The sequence below is a fragment of the Simochromis diagramma genome, unplaced genomic scaffold (assembly GCF_900408965.1).
Source record: "Simochromis diagramma unplaced genomic scaffold, fSimDia1.1 OVJJ01000304.1, whole genome shotgun sequence".
Lineage (NCBI taxonomy): Eukaryota > Metazoa > Chordata > Actinopteri > Cichliformes > Cichlidae > Simochromis > Simochromis diagramma.
In genome coordinates, this window is record NW_024387030.1 from 10,215,739 (window position 1) to 10,231,240 (window position 15,502).

Consider the following 15,502-nt stretch of genomic DNA (forward strand, 5'->3'; position numbering starts at 1 on the left):
TTTATTACAGTAGGTTTCCCTAATTATATATTGTTGTGTTTTCATTTAGGATGCTGTGTATTTGCATCCATATATATGTGTGTGTGGGTGGCCGATGGCAAGCTGAAACAGATGCTGTAGGGTAATTTAAGGTAGACTGAGAACATCTGTGCTTATTGAGTACTGACGTATGCAGTAGTAGAAGCAGGGTCACTTACTTCCTTCTCTAGTTATGTCTCCCTGTGTTTCCTGGACATATGAAGGCAAAGTAATGGGAAACTGATCCATGCGGGACCTCTTCCCCTGACCCTCTATATATAACAAAGTGACCCACCTATAGATTAACATGAGGCCTCCCCTCATTAGAAAGTACAGAGATTTAAAAAAAACAACAACTTTGGTGTAGTATGAATTTCATCACCTGGCTCCATATGTGCGGAGAGATGGGACAGCTGCTTTTCAGCCATTGGAAAATAGCTACTACGATACACACCTCCAGCTTTAGGGGCGAATAAGAGAGGAAACCATATGTTGCTGAAGGTTATGTGAGACCATGCAAATTGAAGCTCAGCTCTCTCGGTCACAAGAACGATGCTTTCAGCTTGAGAATTGTAGTCTGGCAGTTTAGTCGCTGATAAATGCAGGCAGCAGTGCATTGATTGGAGCATTAAAGCGGGTGCGCCACCTTTTTCTCGAGAGTCTCCTGGAAACTCTCATGACACAGCGCCCTATCAATTGGGTGATGTGCATATTGATTAAGTCAGAGATACTTTAGAAGTCCTCACCAACAGGATACGTAAGAAAGGGCTAGATTTCTTAATGAGTAATGCTGTCGGAGCAGCTATAGATGATTTCGATTAAACTGCTTGCTAGCAAGTATGATGTGCTCAATATTTGTTTGTGAGTTTTAGTCTTCCCTGTGCGTAAACAGAGACTTGGTTTCCCATGTGGCAGTATTCATACTGCTCAATGCAGCAGTCACCGCAGGGTGGGCTTTTATTAAAGAGTTGTAATGAGTGAGAGCCATCATAAGCCAGTTGCCTATTGATTACCTATAAAGAGCACTCAGTGGAGACGTGCTGTGATCCATAGATAATGCTTTGCACAGGGAGGCTCAACTTACTCTGGTTCCAAACCTCTGCATCGCCAGCCACATCTCAAATTTTGTTGAGCAATTCAAATGGATCTGGCAAACAGGTTGGAGAATGAGCCTTTGCAGGCAGGAGTACACAGCAGAGTGGTAGTGAGTCAGTTTAAGAGATTAAACGTACTTACAACCAGCTGTTAAATATTTTTAAAACACAATTGCTATTTATTTGGTAGTTTGTAGCTCATTTAACAGCCACATAGTCATAGACCGGATATGGACTTGCTACAAACAGCAGTATCCCTGCTAATGCTGCCTCAGTGCTGGAAAAAAAATGACGTCAAAGCAGCCAGACATGTTTTTCAGGGCAAAATCAAAACCTCCCACAGAAAGCAGCTAACAAGAAGGCAATCAGGCAGAATAATGGAGTGGTAACGAAATGGGCTTTCAATTTGAACATCAGTGCGGGCTCAGCTACCGTACCAATAAGGCCTGAGCTTTGAAGTCACCACAATAAGACACACAGAGACTCGTGGGCATCCACATACACACAGAGCCGGGAACAACACACAGAATAAATACATTTATTCTTGTGTCAATAAAAAAGATAAAAGCAATATTACATGTGAATGTTGCTATGCTAATGTATTCTGAGGCCTACTGCTAACAAACAGATGATTGATTGGTGAGTCTGTGACACTGTGCTTGTCTGTTTGTAAGACCACTGCAAGCTTTGCCTTTGTGACAAAATAGAACCGAGCAAAGGACGACATCAGTCTGGGAATGAATCTAAACAAAGTTTCCTTCTTGAATTTCTATTAGAGCCTAAATTTAATTCATCTTAGACAACGCACATAATGTCTTCCATATAATGTTGAGCAGAGAGGCAATTTCATTAATGACTTTTTCTATTACCCTAGAAAATGTTTGCATAGGCCTAATGGTAAAAATGCTCCTCTGTTATTGGAACTGTCTATAATTGATTTGACTGTCTGTGATTTCCACATTATTTCCCCCCTTTTTTATTTTATTTTTTGTGTTTGTTTATCGCATTTGATAAATATTAGTTCTGTTAAAGGGTTTAATTAATGTATTACTAGCAATTACTACCAAAAGATGCTTTTGAGTATTTTTTATAATTGTAGTCCACCAGAATTTTGAGGCAAATGTTGGAATATATTGTTTTTACTGCTGTAGATCTTAATTGCTTTACATATTTTTGCTATCACACAATGACTAATAAAAATACTGTGCTAAAGATCATAGCTAAACTAACTTTTTTTTAAATGTTTTTGCTAGTTTACTCTTTTCTTTTCTTGTCTGGCTAACTACAGTATGGGTCAGACCGCTGTGTCACTGAGAAATTTCTCATTGTTTATCTGTTTCACAAGGTTAATGAACCATTTTTACAGAACAATCAGTGGAGTGAGAAATAAGTGGCAGTTTAATCAATTGATAATATTTTAAGTGGCTATATGCTGATTAAATCCTTTTTCCAAACGTGTCAGACCTAAGGTGAAGGGGTGTGGCTTTCCCCAAACAATTTAGTTTTTGGGCCTCATTTACAATATAACTGTGTGGCAGATTGTGAAGCATATAAGTATACTGCATAATGCCCAGTTATGAGAATTATAACCATCGCTATAATATCTTAACCACCCTCTTAAACATATAGCCCTCTAACTAAGAGCAGGGTCTCTGTGGGTTTGTGTGTGTGATTGCTGCATGATGCTGAAGCCTCTAAGAAAGACAGCTCCGTCCATTCCTTGTACACAGACTCCAAGAAAGGGTTCTCTCTGATGGAGAGGGAACAGTAAAAATGCATCATAATTTCTCAGTAATGACAGCGGAGCTGATAATGTCAAAGCTTATCAATATGAGCCTTAGTGTTTTAGCCCCAGTGCTTGTTTAATGCTGGGTTTCGGTACCCATCCCTAATCTGAGCTGATTGCTCTCAGTGGAGAAAAATATGGAGTATTCATTTTGTATGGGGGGGGGGGAGCAAATGAGGAAAGAGGAGAGCGATGTTGTATTGAGACCAAGTGTAAACTGGCAAGATTCAATAGAAATTTTCTTAGAATAACAGCACTGTCAGTTGAAATCATAACACAATCTCTCTTGTTGTGAGTATTAAGTAAAACCATGCCCCGTAGCAGATTTGCTGCCAGACTCAATCAACTATTGTTTGATGTTCTCCAAACTAATGTTGTGGCAAACCCGGGGCTTAAAAGATTTAGGCTGGCTTGTGCAAAACTACATGTAAGGTACAGAAGGCTTATGCTGCAGCATCCACTGTTTTGTCTCTTAACTATAAGAGAGCCGGAGGTGAAATATGTGCTCTACATCCCCATGACCTCTCACATAAAATAGATCCCCAATCAAAAAAATAAATCGTCCAAACTTTCAAATGGTGTCTTAACTGTTTGGTAACCATGGTAATTAAGGTTAGGATCTGATTTATAACAATTACAGATGAGTGAAGAATTAGCTATGATACCGTCATTTCAATGGCATTGACACTGCTATGTTTGCCAGTACTATAGGGGATTAATGGGGAGAGAAGGCATGGCAGTGGAGCTGGAATGGACAGAAAACACAGACTATTTGTAAGTACAGCTACATGCACATGTCCCCCTGGGGCTGGAGGCTGGGTGGTGAGATTGCAGAGTCACCCCCATCACTAGTGATCCATGCACACAAGCCAGCACCCTCTTGACAAAACACACAGAGCAAGTATTGTTGCCACACGCAGAGACATACACACACATGCCTCAGACAGTTCATTTCAATGCAAATAAGTGTTCACCCCTCTTCTGGGAGGAGTTCTTGGCAGACTGCGTTTTCTCTTCTCTATCATATGGAAGATCTAGATTGTATAGTGAGCTCTCGGGCAGAACCAAACAGCTATGAGTACATATAGTGCATCGCCTGCTTGAACTGATTTGCTGAGTTTTATGTTAAGTAGAAAGGACTTTTTTATCCTGCACTTTGTTCATGGAGAAAGATGCAGCCATGCTCACGCAGTGAAGGATGTGTATTTACAATGTCTTAAATGCGCAGTGTAGCTTTTAATTGTTTGGCATCGCAGAGTTGCTGTATTGTTATGCTGATGTATGGTCCACTCTGCACTGTATGCCTGCAGCATTAAAGATGAAGCTACATTCTTCCGCCCTCCCAACGGGCCTTTGTCCTCAAAAGAATGGAAGCTCCTCGCTTCATCGGATAGATTACAGCCAATTAAATGTGTCCGTTATCACCCATTAATTACCGCCACCACTTCTGCTAGAAATAGGCCTGACCAAGCAACGGCTGTGGACGTGAAATTGACCCAAATACATCAAGATGAGTTTCCATTTTTTACCTCTTTAATCAGCTCTCATCAACAGAGACCTATCATTGAACCAAGTCATCTTTCACATTGATTTGCAGTTAAATGAGTTTTGCTGGGTTAGCATGCCTACAGTACATGTATGCGCTTATGTTAGCAAACGAACATGGACGTATGCATGTGTTTGGGCATATATGTGCATTTGTGTTTGCACGCTACTATGTGTGCTTGTGTGTTTTTTGCATACACAGCACGTGCATGTGCTGCGTGTTGGGTATTTGAGGTCAAAGCTGATGGACTGGGCTTCCTGAGAGACGTGCAGCGGCCCTGAAGGATTGACACTCTGTGACACCTCTCTCCGTCTGCCTGATTAGTCACCTCTTTGATGTAGCAGCCTATATTAAGGCTCTTAAGTAGAAGACAGCCCGACACTTGCTAGCTGAATAGGGCTCATAATACATAATGCTGAAACACCATCTTCCATCATATGCCAAGCTTCAGCACTTTTTTTTACTTTCGTATTGCCACTTTTGGAATGTGTTGCAGCTTGTTGGACTGTTGTCAGTCCTGCATGTGGATTCTTAGAAAATCTGTAAAATTTCAGGGAATCAAAGCAAAATGCTTCCCAGTCCATCTACTTTTTTCATGTTTCCCTCTCTCTCTCTATCTCTCTCTCTCACTCTCTCTCCCCCTGGTACTATCTTCTTTACAAGCTCAGGGGAGCCGACAGCTGCCCTCTAACCCTGAAATCAGGCATTAGAGGAACAGCCTGACAATTAGTCTGCTATTGCCTCACTGGGATGGGATCAGAATAACAAGACAAAGAGCAAAAGAGAGGAAGATAGACAGGTTTAAGATAAATTCCTGCCTTGGGAACATTTGAAGACACCTATTAAGGGTTTTCCTTTTTTCCCAAAGTGGAGCATTATCATGACCTTAGCAGTATGTGACATTTTATTTCACATGCTTCATTTTCACCTTCTGGCAAAATATGCAATGCTATACTGTCCCTAGAGCAAGCTAATGCAATTATTTCAGTTGTTTATGGAGCCATATATATTCCAGAAAAGCAGGGTAAGATAAAATAAGTTGATGGGAGACAGCTAGTGACAGCTTCTTCTCCAAGCTGGCATCAAATTGGTTTTCTTTTTGGCTAATGTTAGTTAATTATTGCTAGCTTTTCTGCTAACAGTACCCAGTTTCAAGACATGTCTTGTAGCAAAACACCCTGTAAAAGATCCAGTGCTGATGTGGCTAATAATCTAGCTTACCATTTCCAAATTACGTCACCAGTCACAAACGAATCCACATAAAACTATGTAGTAGTTAGCAATAATGCTGGCATGTAGATAACTGGAAATATAAATTGAACGGCTTTCCATTTTACATCATGAGGTAAAGCCTAGAGATCTGTTGAGGACCACCTAGCAACCACCAGTCACTACAGAAAAGGAGTATTCCCTGACCAATTGTGAGTCATTGCTGAAAGCGGTTATCTAACGCAAGCTATCTAAGAGACGTATACGGTGCTACACCAAAAACATCCTTGCGACTGATTTGTTCGTGAGCAGACTGCCACAGTCCCATGGTGTTTATACTGAAGATGGCAAGTGGTTTGCAAACACTTGCTAAGCGGTTATGAATAAAAACACAAGGTATTTTTTAGAAAATACACAATAAATACAAACTTAACTGTCCATTTCTTTAAAAAAAAAACATTAAATATGTATGCTGTACAATCCTTCACCCTGGAGAAAGAGCAGTTCAAAGAATTCATTAAAAGCTCAAAATTACCATGACAGTCCTACCCTTGATGATGGGTATGGTGTGTGTAAACCTCGGACCACAAATGTATCTATGTTTGTTGAAACTGTGTGCAGTTCCAATAGTATAATTCAGCTAAACCATTAAATGCTTTCTTCTTCTTCATAAACGCATACACTTTACTCTGAAAGTAACGTTTTTCAACATATGGACTGTTAAAAGAGCAACGTGAGAGATGAGATAAGTGATGGAGTGAAAAATGGCAGAAAGTTTCGACCTCCTGCTATGCATGTGAAAAAGTTACTTTATATGAATGTGTGTTTGTGTGTGTGTGTGTGTGTGTGTGTGTGTGTGCATGTGTTTAAGCGATCAAACTTCCTTGCAGCTCCGTCAGCTCCACGGTTGTAGAAAACATTTTACAAGATCAAAGCATTTAACACTCCCGAGCCCTGGGCACCAGCCAGCTTCCTCCCAACCCATTTCTTCACACACACACACACACTTACATACACAAACACACACACAGACATACTAGGACCTGTACTAGTTCACCCAGCCTTTACCCCTGCACGTCTCGGGGGATTTTATAACACTGAAGTCACCCAAACATTCCACCTGGAAACGACCGCCACCAGGTTCTGAGATAAGCTGAACATAGTCGAAGCCCCTCAGCTCTCATCTCCTGAGCGGCAGCCACACCAGCAGCAGAGTGGTATCAGCTCGACCGCAGCAGTCACGCTCCCTCCCTCTCTCCCGTCTTCCCTATCTCCCCCCCCCTCCTCCCCTCCAGGTGCTCTTTGACAGAAATAATTGAGGTGGGGAGGTGGTGGGAGGTTAATGAAGCACTCCCAACACACAGCTGACCTTTCCCCAGCCCCTGCGCAAATCATCGCAGCACAGTTTTTTGGACATTTTTAAATGAAAGCCTTTAAATAATTTATCTAACTATAGTTCCCGCAAGGCCCTTCATTAGAGGTTGGCCGTGACATTTTCCTCCTCCTCCTCCCTCCCTCCCTCCCCCCCATCCTCTCATACTTACCGCCTCACATCCAGTCCAAGAATATCACTGTTGATTTCTCTCGCCTTTGTCTCTCTTCTTCCGCTGTCATCTCTTTCTTGGTCTCGGTGTCTTTTCCTCCTTCCCTCTCTTCCCTTCCCTCTCCGTTTCTCCCTGTTTGACATTAGCCGCATTAAAGATTGAGATCTCTGGTATGCTCCACGCATGGCTGTGAAATGACAGCCGGGCGTCAAGACATGAGATGTGATTTTTGCCGTGGTGGAATGGAAATGGAGCACATTTAATCCTTAAATGTGTCGCGGGCCAACTGACAGTCAAATAGATTGCGAGGAGGAAACAACGGAAAACCTGAAAACTGATGAATCATTCGATCAAGTACTAAACTAAACGTGCACATTAACAAGTTTGCTCCTGTTTTGTTGCCTGTGTGAGTTTTCTTGTGTAATTGAGTAGCTGGCGTTACTTAAAGAGGACCGACTCTGCCATTAAGACAGACAGACGGGCAGACTTAACCTTTATGGCTTTACTTTACTTTGTCTCCACAAGAAACAGGATGGATGGCATTGATTTCTGCTTTATACTTGACTGTGCTGAAGACAGATTTGTAAAATCCTAGGTGCTACGAATGGGTGAGAATACAGGTGCAGCTACCAGGGAGGGAACCAAAGATATTAATTAACAAACTCTCTTGGAAACAGATGGATGTATAAGTGCGCCTGAATTGAACACAACATAGGCATGAATCAAACACAACAATAACAAAGTCACCCTCTCTGTCTGGTGCATTGGTGTGAAAGACAAATATCCAGATCAAATATATATTAAGTGAAGAGCGCTGTCGTATTACAAGAAATACAATTCGTCAGGTCTGTTTTGCTGATGAAACTGAGAAAAATGAGATGTGACAAGCATTTGAGTTATACAATATTGATATTAGTGGAAATGTTATCAGATACAATGTGTGAGGCAGTGCAGAAACCCAGGCTTCCCAGGGGACGAGCAGTAGTAAGGCAATATCCTCAGACACTCACACAGCTTGAAAGGCTTCTGTATAGCTGTAGGCAGTTTTCAAAAAAAAAAAAAAAAAAAAAAAGGAAAAGATCCCAGCAAGTCATTTAAGCAGACCTCAAAGAGTAAGTGTTATTTAACCTTTTTGGTAGCCAACACAACTATAACCAAAGCAGAACCCCAAGCAAATCAACAAAGCATTTGGCAACAAAGCATCAGGGTTTTCCTATTAAAAAAACGTGTAAAATGAAATCATTTTCTTAAGTAGTGTTTATTTATTCAGAGTTAAGTAAGGTTGCACAGCTCCCACCCCCACCATAAAAAAAAACCTGAGCACATTCAGCAGTTTGACAGTCTTAAGGCTGCCTCTGCTCTGCACACAGAGAAAAATATTCCGATTAAAAACACATTTGTTAGTTTGACAAAATGCACATTGCGTCTGGAAATGCAAATACAGAAACGCTATCCCTCTTGGTTCAAGAGATGTGTTAGTCTGGCAGGAATAGACAAGTCCGGTGACTAATTTGTGCGTTCCTCCATCTGGCGCGCCGACATTACTGAGGTGGCAAGTCATAGCGACAGTGTCGACTGCTGCCGGTGACGGGCAGTCAGAATAATGATGTTAGCCAGTGGCCCGGTTACTGCTTGTGGTGCTTCCTCTGGGTTGCCTTGGTTAGAGCAGGTAATGTTTTAACTGAAAATAACACCACAGTAGGTTGATTGAGTTACTCTGTAGCACTTAAGAGCATCTTAGGTAAGGTAAGATGCTGGTAAAGGGTGGGCGACATAGCCTCAAAGTTATATAACGATATTTATTTACGATTATGATATTTGTGACAATATAGAAAGTAAAATACAGAGAGATACACAGTGATTGTAACTTGCAGGCAGCAGCGATTGTCGCTGATGGCAGACTGTCTAATTCAAAATGTGAATCAATTGAAACAAGGTGCCAGCAGCAGCTTTATAAGACAATAGCAGTGACTCACTATTATATACAGTGACAGTGACACAGCACATGACATGTTAGGCCTAGATAGTGTTTTCCATGGAAATTTAAAGTACAAGTATAAAATAACTGCCTAACACTTGAGTTTAATGATAACTAAAGTAATTTAACCTTGAAACTCTTCAGAAGCTGAACAGTATTTGCCACATAATAAGGATATTTTCTACCTGGGATACTTTATCTTGGGTCAAGCTTTTTAACCATCTCCTTCAAGCCCTGCTTAACCACTAGGTCTTTCCATTTCCTTATTGTGCTTTGAGTGCACTAATTGAGCACTCAAAGCGCTTCATAAAACATGTTTAAATTCACAGACACATTCATACAAGCACTTTTTTTCTACCTGTAATTGCTGTCTTTCTGACATTTGCACACATTCACTCTCTGATGAATGCATCACGAGCAACTCAGGGTTTAGTATCTTGCCCAAGGATGCTTTGAACCACCAACCTGCTGATCATTAGATGATTTGCTCTACTTCCTAAGACACAATCATTTATATATCACGATACGACATTGTTATGACTATTGGTATTATCACAGGTTGGTATGATAGAGTTAGAGGTTACTTTTGGTACTCAGGTAAAAGAAAAAGAGAGTTTCCACTCCACTCCTACTATATAAATCCAGACTGATGCAGTGATGCTATCTTAAAATAAATGTGTGATTAGATTTGTGGTGTCAGTTTACCCGACAGAACAAACAGAGCACAGAGAGCTGTTTTAACTGGTTCCTGATCAAAGACGGTTCTTTTAGCTTTGTTTTAACAGTCAAAAGCTAATCAGTGGAGTAACGTAACGTATCCATTGCTGTGTTTCATGGATGCAACTGCCCGTGAAGGAACATAGTATTTCAAACATATAAAGCTTTGATTGTTTCATTTGTTACTGTTGTTGTGTTTATGCACTTAATATTGTGCAATAAAAACTATTTCAGTTCGCTTCAACTTAATGGCAAAATAACTTTCTGCTTATTTTCTGAACAACATTCCCCTAGAAAAACATTCGATTTTTGGTATTCGGTATTTTGTCCGACTATGCGATTGCATTAGACTCCCTAATTGTAATTCTCTCTCACCATGCTCATTAGATCATTTGACAACAACACCATGAATCTTTTACTCACGTCATTAGTCAGGATGTGTTTTCACTCCTATAATAAATCTGTTTCTTTGCCACTGCAGTTCCCTCTTTCTCACTCTTGCTCTCTTGCTATATCAGAAGTTCTTTATTACCTGGAAACAAGAGCAGATTTATGCCTTTGTCTGGGACAGAGGTAGGTATGGTTTACAGGGTGAGTGGTGAGGGATGAGTTGTGTGCAGGATTAGTTTTCAGGCCAGAGGAGAGGGTTATCTGCCAGTCTCTTACCTTGTGCTGTAGTGGATGCAGGCTGAGATATTAGGGAAGGACTGCTTCATTAACTCTCAGAGACCACAGCCATGTGGTCTCGCTGTGGCTAACTGTGTTGCTCACCTTGGAAGACTGCTACTCTTGCTCTTTTTTTTCCTCTTGCTCTCAGTTGTGTCTGGCCCTTTCTGGTCCCCCTTTAAGGCCAGGATTTGCATTAATAACAGGGGGCGCTAGGCGAGATGTATTGGATAGATGTGTAAATTTCACTTACATAAAGATGGATGGCTTAATCTACCAACAGGAAGACATTTATAAGTAATAACTCGGGCAACTTTCCACATGACATTGTGGTTTTAAATAACACGATGACGTTTGGATGTGTGTATTACAGAGTAAAGGCAAGTGAGACGGTCCATTTAGACTCCTCTAATGCGCTTTAAATCCAGACTGTAGCACCCAAGACTAAAGCATGAAAAGAAAGTTATTTGTATCTTACAAAAATAACAATGTCTCAGTGTTTTTATTGTTTTAACAGAGGTAGGTTAATGTTTTCACCTTGCAGACTTTAATATTTTCCCGTGGCTGCGTGATTGCATTTTGATGATCTCCTGTGTCGTGTGCCTGGCGATACGCTTTGCTTGTTTCAGCGGGTCGTGCTGTATTTCAGAGAGAGCAAAGGGTGAAATGCAGCGTTCGTTTCTGCCTCAAACGCATTGCTTCACCGATCTGCTTTCAAGATCTAAGCATTTTGAGTGTAGGAGTTTTTGCATCCCATTTTTCTCCTGGTACGGAAATGCAGACAGACACACACACCCAGGACTATCACAGTAAGTGATTGGATGTTAACCAGTCTGGAATAAAACAGATGGAAGGGCTGCGCTACAGCACCAAACACAGGAAATGGATTTATTCAGCCCACCCTCCTTCTTTTTCCCATAATCCTTTACTGTCTTCTGGCCTCCCACCATTACACACTGACATACAATGATACACTGATCATCCACAACATTAAAAGCGCTGACAGGTAAAGGGGATAACATTAATCATCTCATTACAATGCAACATTTGCTGTGAAACCTTTAGTCCCGTCATTAAGGTGACACACACCACCCACGTAAATATTTTTGCTGACACCAGCAGAGGTCCCGTGTCTGTGCCCTGCTGGGTCGGAGCTGTTTTGGCGACATGAGCTGGATCTACACAATATCAAGCAAATGTTTTAGTAGTGTAGCTGATCTTTTGTGCATTTAACTGTATCAAATGTACATTCATTATACTTTTTTTTACAGATTTCCCCACTATGAAGACATTGTTACTGAAAGAGATTTGAAAGGGATTTGAAATAATCCTTTAATTCATGGGCCAACATTGCTGTTTATGTAAGAATAGTGTTTAATTAGCGCCATAACGATGTTTTCTGTCCCGCCTTTTCAATTTGAAACTGGGTATAATGTAAATTAGGAAAAATACATTACAAGAAATTACTCAGACTCTACATCACAGGAAGCCAGGCGATGATCAGTGAGCAGCAGTATGACTTCATGCCCAAAAAGAGCAGTGCAGATGTGATGTTTGCTTTGAGTGTGTTGATGCAGAAGTATAGTGAAGGTCAGAAAGAGTTGCACTGTGTCTTTGTAGCTCTAAAGAAAGCAAATAATAGAGTGCCAAGAGCTGTGGTACTGCATGAGGAGTATATGAGGATGGTTAAGGACATGTATGAGGAAAGTAAGACAGTGGTAGGTGTGTGGTAGGTCCCTGGTCTCATGGTGGGGGATCTGCCCTGACCCCCTTCTTGTTTGCCGTGGTGATGGATAGTCTGACAGATAAGGTCAGAGGTCAGGCAGGATGTTGATGTTTGCAGAGGACATGATGATCTGTAGTGAGACTACGTAGCAGGTTGAAGAGAGCCTGGAGAGGTGCAGGTATGCTCTGGAGAGTAGAGGACTGAAAGTCAGCATGTCAGTCAGTATGTATGTGGGCAAATCAGAGGGAGACAAGTGGAAAGGAAAACATGCAAGAAGAAGAAGGTAGATGAGTTTAAGTACCTGGGGTCAACCATCCAAAGCAATGGAAAGTGCACAAGAGAGGTGAAGAAGAGAGTGCAAGCAAGGTGGAGTGGGTGGAGATGAGCGTCAGGGGTGATTTGTGACTGAAGGACAGCAGCAAGAGTGAAACGGAAGGCTTTCAAGAGGGTAGTCAGACCTGCTATGATGTATGGTTTGGATGCAGTGGAACTGACCAAGAGATAGAAGACAGAGCTAAAGTTGTTAACGTTTTATTCGGGAGCGAGCAGAATGGACAGGATTAGAAAAGACGAGCTGAGTGGTTTGGAGACAAAGTTAGAGAGGCAGGCCTGAGATGGTTGGTTTGGAGATGTGCGGAGCAGGAATCGTGGATATTTTGTACAATGGATGTTGAAGAGCTGCCAGGAAGGAGGAAAAGAGGAAAACCTCAGAGAAAGTTCATGGATGTAGTGAAGGAGGACATGGAGGAAAATGAGCTGCTGTGAAAAGACGAATACATCTTAGTCGTTGCTTATAGCCAGCAGCATTTATGAGTTCTTTTAGTTCAATAAAATGCGAGAGAGAAGCACCAAAAACACAGCCACGTTTCTTTTTCTTTCTGGCTGTGAAGCCCACTTTGCTCACTAAAAACAAAAAGAAAAAAATGTTAATACTTCTTACCTCAGTCCACCAGAAATAACACCTATATCCTTAACCCAAAATGCATTTGGCATAGTTATGGCTGACTTTGTGGGTCAAACATTTAGGATTTATAAAACAATTCATCTGTTTTACAGAGTAATTTAGCAAGAGAGCACATTTTAGGCTTATTAAGGCCCCCCAAGCTGAAATAGGCTTCCTTTTAATGGAAATATCAAATCTGAGGATGGCTGAAATGTGCAACTGAAATTCTTGAGTGTAATTCAGTTGGTGCAGCTGTTGCAGTGCTTAATCAATGTACCTCGCCTTTCCCCCTCTGCTTTCTGCATATCAGTGCAACTTCCACAGAACTAATTGTGGAGATACTTAATGGAGATGTCTGGCTGCAGCAGCAGACTGCTGACCATAAGAGCGTGAGCTTTTATGTTAAAAGCTGCTGCTCCTTTCCACACCATCACAGAGAAGTAAAGAAAAGGTTGCACTGCTTTTGTGTACATGCTGGCAATTACTGCGTGCATGCGCCTGTTTGAGCATCTGCTTGTTTATTTATCTGTGCCTACAATCCTGTCTTCAGATAACTTATTCACCCCTCCAGCTACTTGTTCCTTTTGCACAGTGACAGCCTTACACATCAGTGCTGTTGCCTTCTTTATTGTTGTTGCCACTCGCATTAATAATTCGCTTTTTTGTTAACCGGCTGATGTAAAGTGGGCTAATCCCTTTATGAGGGGAGAGAGTGAGGCTGAATTTGTCAGCGAGTGTTTGTTAATGAATCGAGCTTGTATCATCGGTATGCACAATGTGTTTTTGTGTAATGTGCAGGCGGGTGTGTGCGTTTTGTCTGGGAGGGGAGCAGGGCTAATTTCCACCCTGCTAGGGTCCTGGAGGACTAAGCTGCTTTTGACCTGATAAGCTCATTAGAATTCCACACTAATTACAACAGGCCCTGTTTGGCTGTCACCAGATGAGAACAACAGGTCCCGACCATATCAGCCTACCTTAGAGTGAGAATAAAGTAGGGGAATAGAGGAAAGTGAGTACAGAGGCTTGTGAAGAGGAAGAGGAAGAAATGAGAAGAGGTGCTAGAAAGACTAAGAGAAAGGGAAATTCGTTCAGTGGTCCAGGTAAAACCGATTAAGAAAATTTGTCAAGACTAGTACAAAAGACCAGTAAGTATTCTTAGCAGAGAATCATATAACCTTGATGCAAACAAAGGAAGACAGCGGCAGGAGGAAGAGGGAGAGACAGGTGGGAAAGAACAAGAGAGAAAGATTGTAAATTAGCCGGGCCGCCGCAGAGCGTTTTCTCCGACTTGTCGAGGCTAAACTGAGGGCAGCAGGGAGTGGGGCCCGATATGTCAGAATCTCCCTGGCAACCAATCCTTCAGCCGCCCCCACCCCTGCATGCACAAACACAAACACACATACACACTCTCTGTGCACGCAGCACCCTGTAGAGGCTGGGCTTTGGGTGTTGTTTGCATCCAGGCCCAGATTAAATCTGAAGCAGGATTTCTTCTCTCGCTGCCTTTTACACATGCTGAAATGCAGACATGGCTTTCTTTTCACACTTTTACACTTTCTATTCCTCCTTCGTCACCTCCCTCCTGCCATTCAGTCTGCCTCGCTCAGCCTTTCATACGCCCCCCCACCACCATCACCACCAAAAAATCGTATTTCTCGCGCTGTCTTTCTCTTGTAACTCAGGACTCAGTGCCTGCAGTCAAAAGGATCACTTGTCTCTATTCAATGTGTGTCTCTTGTGTCTGTGTGCGCACTTGCATGTGTTCAGATGTGTGCATTAACGTATCTGTCTGTTTGAGCGTGGGATGTGCTGAGGAGGGGGAGCGGGGTGAAAGCACTCACAGGGGACCGTCAGCCTCGACCTCTATTATTCCTATCCATTTGCTGTTTCCTCTCACACCGCCGCAGAATGTGAAAGGGAATTATTAGAGTATGTCGATTTGTTCTCTGTGTCAATATGAAGCATCCCTCTAATCCCACTGTAGTGCCATAGTCAGTCATTCAGACACTCTGTCTGCTATAGTCCAAAGCCTGTAGAGCCGGAGGCCTCACTCATTAACTTGGCCTTTCTAAGAGACAGGAAGCCACCCCTGAGGCCATCGCCTGTTTATGTGTGAGACATGAGTTAGATTATTTGTATGAATCTGTGTGTGTGCGTCTGTGTGTGTGCTCACGTTCTCTTGTGTGTATGCGAGTGTATTCTTAACTTGTGTGTTTGTAATCGATTTGGCTTACTCTGGGGCAGCGTGTTTGCTACCCCTCAGCAGCAGCTGGTG

The 15,502-nt window shown here is 42.0% G+C and overlaps 1 protein-coding gene across 2 annotated transcripts in view; it reads left to right on the forward strand.

The window, feature by feature from the left end:
• pacrg (PARK2 co-regulated) overlaps positions 1-15,502 on the forward strand; it is a 147,947-nt gene that overhangs the window by 100,915 nt on the left and 31,530 nt on the right. The window lies entirely within an intron of this gene.